We start from the raw sequence: 12,020 nt of genomic DNA, 5'->3' as shown, positions 1-12,020 counted from the left end.
TACCAAATAAAATTGACAAACATCATTCACTGGAAAGGCACAGGGACCCAGTGGGCTGATACCAGACTTGGAGGAAGGGATTCTGCCTATTGGAGGGTGAGGCTTTTGGGTTTTGTAGTCCAGGGAGCACTAGCTCCTCCCATCATATGATCAGGAGGCACGACTGAGGTCTACACTCGTTGTTGCAGCTGTATGAGGTGGTAGAACCTTAGCCTACCTATTCTGCTCCTGCAGGTTCATGGTTGAGGGAGCACTTGAACTCACTGCATTAAGCATTTGGCTGTAGCCCATTTCCTGGGAGTTTTTCCAGGAAGCCACCTGCCTCTCATGAAGTCCAGTCTTCAAGTGATTAGACTTGGAAAAGTTAATCCTGAGCTCAGAACCCCAGTGAAGAAAGTGTTTCAGTTGTGTCAAATGCAGCACATTAAGTTAAAAGAAAAGTGAGGATTGAGAATTAATTATTCGACTTATCAATATCCATTCATTTGGCTCCCTGAGATGAGCTATTTCAGTGGAGCAATGAGTTCAAAGCTGGATTAAAGCAAGTTTGGGAGGATGTTGGGGTATAAGGAGAGGAGAAAATATTTATAGGAATTTTATTTTCAAAGTGGAAAAGAGAAATGCATGATAACACATGTGAAATCTAGAGGTCTTTTTTTCCCTTCTTCATTTTCTTTTTTTCCCCTCCATTCCTCCCTCCTTTCCTCTCTCCCTTCCTTCATTCCTTTCTTTTTTTCAAGATAGAAGGTATGTCAGCACATTTACTTGTGATGGGAAGGATACATGAAAAAGTGAGGAACTGATGATTCAGGAGACAGTGTGGACAATTACTGGAATAATTGTCTTTGAATGGTAAAAGGAGGTAGAACCCAGTGCAGCAGGGAGGAGTTCGTTTTAGACAGGAACACTGACAGCTTTTCATTAATAACTTGGGTAAAGGCAGAACAATGTGCATAAAGACAGATAGCCTGATAGTTATGGTCATAGCATCCTGTGGAGGTTCTCTCCTATTGCTTCTGTGTGCCCAGTAAAATAAGGAGCAATGTCATTAGCTGAGAGTGAACAGAAAGAGGAGTAATTGGAATGCGGAATCTTTGAAAAGATAGTAATCAAATAAAATTAAGTATTTACTTGTAGAGAGTCATTTTCAGTTCCTATTTTGTTCTCATTCAGTGATTTTAGAAATATGTATGTGTGTGTGTATGTGTGGGTATATATATATATTTTTTTTTTTTTCTTGTTTGAAATGATTCCCTCAGGTTAAAAATTGGACCTTCATTTAAGATTCAGTAAACAATGTGGTTAATATTATTTTGGATCAATGGTTAGCTTTGGTTATAATTTCTGATAGTGGTTACTCTTGACTTAAATATATGTGTTAAGTCCTTCATTTACTATTATATAGGGCCAAACAAACGGAGTTGGCATATTTGGGGTGCAGAATACCTCAATGGGTTAAAGAAGAGAGAACAATTCATATAATTGAGGATGGTATGGAAAGATCTCTTAGAAGAAATGGTACATAAGGTTTGATCAATCATTATAAGCGGCAGTGATAAAACATACCATGTGTGGGAGAAATAGAAGGTCCAAAATGGAATCTTGAGCAATGTTTATAAATAGAAAATTGAAAGAGGAAAAGAAGGAAGAAAGGATGACTAGGAAGAGAAGAAATCAAGGTGAAAGGAGAACTAGGCATTTCAGATCCTCCAGTTATTGAACCATTGCTCTGCTGCCAGGTTCTCTACTCTGGGAACACAGGGGCGAGGCCACACCTCTAAAGCATTCACAGTCCAATGGGGAGACTTAACTGGATGTCTCTCCCATAGTTGGACATTATTAGGTTGAAAAAAATCCTGAACACTTTTAAAAGAAGGGAGTAAAGAGCCAGAGAATAAGGAAACAATTATAATATGTTGACAAGTGAGTTATTTAATCCAGATATTTATTAGTACATAGACAAGTAAAACCTGGCTATTTTGTTGAATTCTTTTTGTTTATAATTCACTTTACTATATACAAGCAGAAAAAACCTTTAATTGACTACTTTGGGCATCTCTCCTCTGTTTCTGCTTGCTCCATGTTCTCAGGACACAGCAGTTCCTTAAGTTTTTGATGCTGTGAAAGTTCTATGCAGACTGCTGGACTGATTGTACTAGCTTAGGTAACCTTTGAAATTTTGCCATTCAGTGGAGCATGAGGCCATGAAAAATGGCAAGCTGGGAACTATTGGTGAGTTACATACGTCAGAACTACTTATGACTACATTTTCTTCTATAATAAAGGACTTTCTTGCTATACAAACTTGTTGCCACATATAACTTGATTCTTTAGAATTTTATTTTATTGAGTTATAGTCAGTTTACAATGTTGTGTCAATTTCTAGTGCAGAGTACAATTTTTTAGTTATACATGAACATACATATATTCATTGTCACATTCTCACATATATAACTTGATTTAAGACAAAACTCCATTAGCTGAATATCTGCATTTAGTTGACAGAATAATTCAAGTTAAAAACTTATTGCAGAATGAGCTTTCCTCCATAAAACACTCCAGATTATTTTCTTCCTCTGAATAGTAATTAATGAAATGTAGAGAAAGCTTAAATACATCATCAAAAGAATATCACATGCATTTAATATGCATTAGCAAAGATTTTATGGGTAAGAATTTTTCTCCCCTTTCCATGTGAGGTCTTTAACATTTTTAGCTTCTCTAATTTTCATTGGGCAACCCTTGTAGTGGCAAAAGTTACATGCTGGTTGGAGCAGACCTCATTGTTGCTTTTAAGAGTGTTTGTTCTTAGGCACTGAAGACAGGGCTGTAGGCATCTGACCTATGGCATGATTGGGCTCTCAGTGTAGGACTCACACTCAAATCCCTCCTGGTCCAATGCCTGACCTGTGACTTAAAATATATATTGTTTCTTACTAATGTAATCTGTATGTCTCCTTTATTATCTTGGGGTTATTAATTAATATCACATCTATCTTAGTAATTAAGCTGGCAACCCTGAACTTCCCAACCCATCTCTTGAAATATCTTCCTTCTTTTATCAGCATCAGTCTAGTAAACTAGTGCTGTCACTGTCTTCTAAAATGTGTGATTTGGTGACAGAGTCATGAGGTAAAATTGAGATGCAACTTCATTTTAGGATGCAGGAGAAAAGGGAAGACCCTTTCTCCTATTGTTATGCTCTTCTGTGGCCTCACATGCCATCCTGATACTACATACCTCAACTCCTTGGTTCTGAGCTCTTTCCTGAAACAGTTCCTTCCATTTACACACACAGGCAACACTTAGATGGGTTAGAGTGGCTGAAACAGGAAGAGTTTTTATTGTACGTAAACCAGCCTTCTCTAGTGACATATTTGATCTTGGTATGGAGTCTGAATCACTTGTTTGGAATCCCCTCACCTATGAAGAATTTACCTTCTGCAGCTGCTTTTCTGCCATGGCCTTAGATCAGATCACTTCAATTTATTGGAAATATTTCATATTTCATTTGAAGATGTGATAGTCTGACATGTCATTTTATTTGTTTCCTCCCAGGACATTTCTTGGTTTCCTATGTAAATATTTTTATATCTCTTAGCAGTTTTTAATAGCTTCTTTGATAAAAATACAAGTATAATAAAACAAATCAAAAACAGAAACAACAAAAGAAAAAAAGAAAATATTGAAACTCTATCCCAGCTGGCATGCAGTGCTGTGGAAACACAATATTTGGAATTGCAACTTCATTGGGGAGTATAGTAAGACTTTGTGTGGTTTTTTAAACATTAAGTCAATAAGCAAAAATGTCCAGTTCACAGAACAATTTAATTTTTAACAATACAATTGTGATAGCAGAATAAATCATATTCCTAAAAGAAAGAAAAATAGTGAAACACGTTACAAGTTTCAGGAACCTACTCTCATGATCTGCCTTTTGTGGACTTAGTATAACATAGGAAAGAAAAAAATGTAAGACTTAAAAAAGTTACTTTGTCTGGGTCTTCAAAATTGTAGAATAGATAAACAAGATTATACTGTATAGCACAGGGAAATATATACAAGATCTTATGGTACCTCACAGAGAAAAAAATGTGACAATGAATATATATATGTTCATGTATAACTGAAAAATTGTGCTCTGCACTGGGATTTGACACAACATTGTAAAACGATTATAAATCAATAAAAAATGTTTAAAAAAAGTTACTTTGTTAATATCAATGCATACTTGAATTATTGCAACAAGGTGATAGGTACTTCCAGTCTAACTTTGACCAATGTTTATGTAAATCCCAAACCACTTCTTCCATGGGAACGTTTTACTTTCTTCTCTCCTCAGACCAGAATATCATAAAGGGTAAGAGCAGAAACTGTGGGCCCAGACAGCTGGATTTAAATCCCACCTCCACTACTTATTTATTAAGAGGCCTCGGGCAAGTTAAACTCAGTTTGCCAATCTATAAAATAGGAATAATAAATTTATCTATTTCAGGAACATTAAATAAGATACTTCAGCAGTACAAATCATAACTGAGTGGACTTGTTTAATAAAGACATGCTCTGTAATTGTGGTTTTTCACAGATTTTACTGCTAAACTACATAGGAAAATATAAACCACTTCTGACTCTACGTCCTCCTTACTCCTGTCCAGTGCAAGTCCCTGCCCTCCTCATCAGAATCAATACAGTAAGTCAGGTAAAAATGGCACTTCTTCAGAGTAATGCAATCTGCAAATATATTTAATTACTCATAAGTCATGATTCATATCAAAGCTTAATGTGACACTTGCTAGCAGAGAAACTTAATCAATTTATCATTTGAAATGTGTTTATCTTTTGAAATGAAGGGCTGAGTTCATCTTATAAAATACTGAGAAAATTAGATTAAGTAATGGGTTTAAGAGCATATGAAGTCAACAGTTGGAACAGGATTGAGGACTCCTGATTCATGGCCCCTTCACTCAACTTTCAAATAATGTTTTGCCTTATGTCGTTAACTTTAACTTCATAAAGATTCTTTGTGGTTTTGTTTTCTGTATAGATATGTAGCCCCAAGTTTGATTATCTAATTAATCTGTAGATGAAACTATAAAGATAATTATATTAATTTAAAGAGGAAGAACCACTTTAATTTCACCAGGTGCTAGAAAGCTTTCACAAGGATTGGAACACCTGGCATTTGGCATCTATTAGGTCAGGATACTCTTCCACATATCCCTTCCTGTCAAAGAGCTTGTATTTTTACTAAATATGTACTTGGCCTTGGATGAATGCAGTTAACTGATCCTAAAATATAGTAATCCAGGTTCTTCAAGAGGTATTTGATGAACATAAAATAAGCATATTTGGAAGTTACCTCATTTTTAGAACTAATGAAATTAATATTGATATTGTTATGGTAACCCCTCTTGGTCAATTGTGCACAGTGTTCTGGGCACTGTATGTCTTAGGTTGGGTTCCTGGGAAGTAGCCTTGAGATGAGGATCCTTCTGCCAGTGATTTATTGAGAAAGGGCTCCTAGATGAATTCATTAAGGGAATAATGGGGTAAGCAGGGGGGAAAAGTGGAAGGAAGACAATGTGGATGCGATTTAGGCAAGCTCTATGGAGGCTAGGATCAGCCTGATCCTACAGGAGCAGCTTGGAGAGAAGGTCTATGCTTCAGGTGTATCCTGATTTTCTATTTTCTATGAGGGAGCTGGCACCAGTCAGTTGTTGATTAAAGATCTTTGTGAGACGAATGTAAACTCCCAGGCTTTCCACACTTTTACTCTGCAAGGAAGCCCCAGCAGCCCGTGGGCAGTTCTCCACTGTCGGGGGAGGGGTGCATAAAGAGGATTATCTCTGTTCTTTGTGTGAGCTGAACATTAACATACAAAGTTTAGTTGAAGAAACTGAAGAAATTTGGCAAACTGTTAAAAATGACACAATAATAAAAGTTAGAGGTTGAATTTGAATAATTTTTAATTCTTCACAATGATAATCTGTCTCAGATTCACAATGAATTTATTCAAGACACTAAAATAAATGTGATTTTGAAATGCCTCACTTTTATAGAGTAGGTGAGAAAGTGATAATATATGATTTAATACATACTATTCTTGACAAAGCGTTTTCAGAGATGCTATATCCAATTTTTAATACTTCTGAATAAAATAACATCAGATTACTATAGTTAATTGTGTGGAAATTGCCATGAGAAGAATTTCAGAAGAACTTTCTGAAGTTTCAGGATTGGTTTAAGTTAGCAATCACTTTTTTATATGATGTGAAATAATTTACTGAAATATAGTGGGGCCTGGACCTACTACTAGACATTAACTATCTGAGGTTAAAGGGCAAGTGTCCCATTTAAAATAAAAATCTCCTGGGTGGGGTGCTCTTGCTTTAGAGTTTACAATGAATTTTCATGAGCAGTATCTTACTTATTTCCCATACTGTTCCTTGGCTGTAGTCATTTTTTTTTTATTATTATTATTGTTACCTTATACATGAGAAAGTTTAGGATCAAAAAGATTAAGAAAAATTTTCATGTCACCTAGCTAATTAGATTCATGATCCGAGCCCAGTATTTTGACCCAAGAGCACCATAGGACACTTCTGCATTGTGGGCCAATACTGAGAAATGCACTGTATATCTACTATGTTCAGTATGCCACCTTCACATGCCTAGTATCAGAAATTAACAAATCATCCACATTAAACTGGATGTGTGTGTGTGTAGGGGGGCGGATTATGGGCCCAGTTAAGGATCTGATGAAAGCCAATGATTCTCTCTCACAAGAAAAATTCCTATATACATCCATTTTCATATATAATTTGAGTTGATTTTTTAACATCTGAATCCCCAGACTGATAACCTTGTTTTAGAAAAGTCTTCAAGTTTTAGTATCTAAGAGTAGGATGAATGTAAGACAAGGGCTTGAGGAGACTTAACCACATGGTCTACATGTGAGAAACATGGAGTTCAGGACAGAGGGAAGGAGGTGTAGAAAGTGGTAGTAAGTTACAAAGTTTCATTATCATGTTCATCTGTGTTCCCAGATGTCTCTGAATATTCTGTCATTCAATTTTGAGGATGAACTGGTCATGATCTACCTACTCGAGGTTAATATCTTGATTTCCCCAATAGGTAGAGTCTCTGTATTCTGATTACAGTCTCTGTAAACACTCCCCTTTACCTCCCCTACTCATCACTAGGACCATAGGTATCAGTTAATGTTCCAGTAAAAAAACAACAGCATGCTCACATGAAAATAACTTCAAGAATTATTTTATTAAAAAACTATTTACAAAGATTTGTGTAGGCTACAGAAGATGTACAGAGAATAATGCAGTAAGTACCCTAAGGCTGATAACAGTGGGGCTATTACTGACATATCTTAGTAGAGGGTGGAGTTGTTACTAGATAGTGGAAGCAAAGAGTTGTGTAAAAATAATTGTCCCACTTCTTTTCCAATTTGGATTACTTTTATTGCTGCAGCTAGGGCTCCCAAAACTATGTTGAACAGAAGTGGCAAGAAAGGGGATCCTTATCCTGTTCCTGATCTTAGAGGAAATGCTTTCAGTTTTTCACCATTATGATGTTAGCTGTGGGTTTGTCATATATGGCCTTTATTATATTGAGGTATTAATCCCTCTATGCAAAGAGGATTGTCCTAAAAATAGCTATGACTTTGGTCCAGGGACACTCTCAGCCTGAGATAATCACTCACAGGATCTAGGGGAATAAATACTTCCCTCTCCTAGACCCCTCTGATTGTTCATGGGCTCCCCATTGTCCAGCCAAACCCAGTATCAAGTGTTAGGGAATCCCCTGCTATGATTCAGTCAGGTCATTCTCCCAACAGAAAGCAACTTAAGCAAACAGAAAATATCCAGCAAAGAAAGCAAGAAAGCATGTACATACACACAGAGAGAAACACACACACCACTCCTCTTACCTCAGTCAAGTCCTGGGTATCATCTAATTGAGGCAGAATTCAAATTGCTCCTCTTTATGAAGTGTTTTCTAATGCTCTGACCCATACCAGATGTAAAGCGGGTCTTATTCTTTGAAAAGGCATGCCACTTTGAGCTAAATCACTACTCTGGCACTTTATCTGTTTTGCACCTTACTTAAGGAATTGTTTGTCTTCAGTTTTATCTTTTTTTTTTATTAGTTTAGGAGTGTCTTAAATGGAGAGGCTGTATCTGATACAGTTTTGACTCTTTCCCAGCACCTCAATAAATGTTTGAGTGATTAGACTGAAGGCTCTGAGAATTTAGTTTTGCCTATCTTAAAGTGGGGTATAATTACCAGTAATTTTCTCTTAAAGCATACATCTCATCTTTTTTTTGCTTTAAGCTTAACAGACTAAAAAGCATTTTATCTAGGTTGCTTGGATACTAATCTTTTCTTCTATGCTGTATGAAAAGACTCTGTAATGCCTTTCAAGCAATTTATTCAACCTTTTAATTTTCTCAAGTATGGAAGACATAGCCAGATGCATTCTAATTTTGATTTGCTTACTCTACCCAAATAAGATTAACATAATGCTTTCTCATATATTAATTTATTTTTCATTCATGTAATACATACTTTGAGATGAGATAAACATATAGAGTTATGATCAAAGATGGAAGCCATTAATTGATTATATAGGGAACAGCACATTAAGTGAGATCAGAAAGGGAACGTTAACTTCTTGAAGGAGGCATGCAGAAAGGTTTTCTTCATGATTGTGCTGAGGAGTGTGCTGACAGAAGCATTTTGAGGTGGCTTTGACTTAATGCAAGCATCAGGAGGAGTGAACAAGGTGATCTACATCTTTCTGCCTTTGCTGATACCAACTTTTTACTCTTATTATATGCTTATTTACTTTCTGCACCCCAGATCCATAGATTATTAGATTTAGAAGGGATCTGATCAGTGGTAAAAGTGATACCCAGGGAACAGAATTGGCTCAAGAATAAACAGCCAATTCTATTCTAGTTTTGTTTAGAGACCTGATCTTTTGCCTCCCAGACCAGAGTTCATGTTGCCCACAATCTTTTTTTCTGGAAATATCTAGTTAACCTCAGAAAGCTGATGAGAAGGGTGCTAAAAGCATTTGAAGCTAGAGAGGAATAGAAGGAGTAAATATTTCAGAGCTGACATGAATAAATCTACAGTCCTGCCTGGTTTCTTAATACAAAGTATGATCTGTGCAGATTCCAAAAGCAGTGATTCTGATAGAGCTATAAATCACAATAAAAGATTCATTTTTCTACCCTGGAAGTGTGTTTGAAACTTCTTGTAGGTTGAGAATCCGAAATCTAGAGACTATAAATGAAGAGTAAGACTTAGAGTTGAGTGGACAAGCCAAATATTTTTAAGAAGAAATGAAAAAGAACATATAGAAGAGGTGAGACAGAGAAGCATAAAATATGTGACTTGGCATTGCTCTTAGATGGGAAATGAAGTTCCGTATATGACAGGTCTTTGCCAAGTGCTGAAACATTGTCTTACTTCCTGAAGTGACTATAGATAAAAAGTAATGAAATTATTTCATTCACTTTATTCCATAAAGTCCATACTGTAACTAATTGGAATGATAGGTTAATGTTTATAAAAGTGGGAAAGGAAGCTATATATAATATAGGGATCTATACTTTTTAAAAATTTTCCTTCATTTATAACAGAAAGCAGAGCTCTCTTTTTCATTAAATCATTGGAATAGCTTTTACTGAAAATTGAAATGGCATTTAACAACATCCTAATGATCTATAATACAGATTTGTAATGTGAGGTATAATAGTTGATTCAGGAAGCTCTTGTCTTCCTTATAAAATTTTTGACAGTCCATACATTATTCAGATTTCTTAGTTTTTACCTAATGTCCTTTTTTCTGTTCGAGGATCCACACCAGGATATCACACTACATTTAATCATCATATCACCTTGGGATCCTGTTCTTGCTTTTATTGTTGCTTAGCATAAAATCCTTCTCTGTTGCTTAAATTATTCTCAAATGTTCTTAACTGGAGTAAGGAAGATAAACATAGATAAAAAGTGTGAAGATCAGGGTGAGAAGAATGAAACTACTTATATTTTATATTTGTATTACATCTGCCTCACTAATTCTGTGCCTTGGCTTTCGCTTCCTGGTATTTTTAATATGAATTGAATTTACAGATTGATTTCAGTTTAGGGATGCATTACCATCTTGAAACATAAGAAATCACATGTTAGGAGGCTGTACATGTGAGCCAGGAAGTCCCAAATGAGAGCCTCTCTATCTGTGTCATGAAAATGCAACTTAACAACATTCATGCCTTTCACTGAATCTGCCAATTACATTTTAGCCTGTGGGCTCATTTAAAAGCATCACAGGAAAACAGACAGCTCTTGCCAACATAGCTAACAAGACGGAATTAATAGCACTTTAAAAAAACATAATTGTAACTCAATGTTCAAAGCAAGGATATGTTAAGGGAACCATAGAATAAAGTGAGGGGAATACTTTAATAGAATTCATTACTTTAGGCACATCTAGAACCAATCTAGTATTGCTTGGAATATGTACAGCTATATTATATGTGTATAATACATACACATAATATATCCATGTATATTTAATGTATACTGTATATGAATGGTTTTCCAAGGCTCTGGTGAAGAAGTGAACACAAAGATGAATTAGACATGATCTCCATCTTTAAGGATCTTACAATGTACTAGGAGCACCATACATGTGTTCACAAATAGGACAAGCAACATTGTGAAAGGAAGTTCTGAGTGTGAACTGAGTATGAAAATGGGCATTCCCAATGCTCTGAATTAGGTACTCTGATGAGAAGTCTAGTCCTAAATTCTACCCCAGCCCAGCATTGAGATGAGAAGAATGAGGCAGGGTGGAAGAACCAAAAGGCAGCCTGCAAGTAAGGGGTATTTTAAAGTCACAATATATTGCCTGTAAGGAATGAATCTTGCTTCTTTCATAGGTATCAGACCAATAGGTATCTACTAAACATTCTTGATGCCTACAGAGCCTGTTAGCTTCACAATGCAAATGGTAAAACAAACAAACAAACAAACAAAAACCAGTGCTTATGTAGGAGAGCAAAGATATGTTTCTTGGTCTCTTGTTTAGACATATTCCTCATTTTTAGTTGTGGTTGACCTTGTAATAGAACCAATTAGCGAATGAGTGGCCCAGTTAGGAACAGCTCCCATTCCTTTCTGTCAAATGTCTGCTTAAATTTCCCTATTAGACCCTACTAGAGTTGACAACAAAAAGACTCTGAAAAGTAAGTCATACTGTTAGTCTCTTTGCAGTGATAGTGAAGTACAGGATTTTAGTATCTTTGAACTCTGAGTTAATGTATATGTACATCTCCTGAAAACAAATTTTGGTGAACTCCAAACAGCATTGGACTATGTAAAAAATGCCATATGCCACAGCCTAGGGTAACAGTGGAGCCAGGAAGTGTGTAGAATTACATCAGAGAAGCCTTTTCTCACTGGAGAAAGCACTGATGCTCACCCCATTTGTTTACTTTCTTTACAGCTCATTGAATCTCTGCAGGAAGATGAAGTGAAGTAGGGGTGAAAGCTGAAGCATGTTTGCATACAATCTGGATTGATTTTCTTTATGTAAACATGGCTAACATTGTTGCAGCTTTATTTAAAATAGTTTCTTTTGTAAATGTAAAATAATAGGATTGAAGGCACCGTTTCACCATTGGTTTTTATTTTCATGTAGGAAGGAAAAGAAAACAACCAGAGGATATCTGTTTATTCTTAAGTTCTCACAAAACATAAATTCCACAGAATAAATGCAGGACAATCAAAGTGCTCAGATATAAATATGAGGCCCATGTAGCTCATTCAGAAAAAACTTCAGCTTAGTATGAAACTGAATGTCAGGATAAGGTTTACCATTAGGAACATTCACTAAAGGAACCTTCCTTCACTTTAGGAACCTTACAGTAAATTCTTCCTACAGTTCATTTCATCTTCCTACAAAACACTTTAATACTGTTTTATGAAGCTTG

This window comes from Camelus dromedarius, chromosome 3, assembly GCF_036321535.1.
Source record: "Camelus dromedarius isolate mCamDro1 chromosome 3, mCamDro1.pat, whole genome shotgun sequence".
NCBI classification, from domain to species: Eukaryota; Metazoa; Chordata; class Mammalia; order Artiodactyla; family Camelidae; genus Camelus; species Camelus dromedarius.
This window is presented reverse-complemented; position numbering follows the sequence as displayed.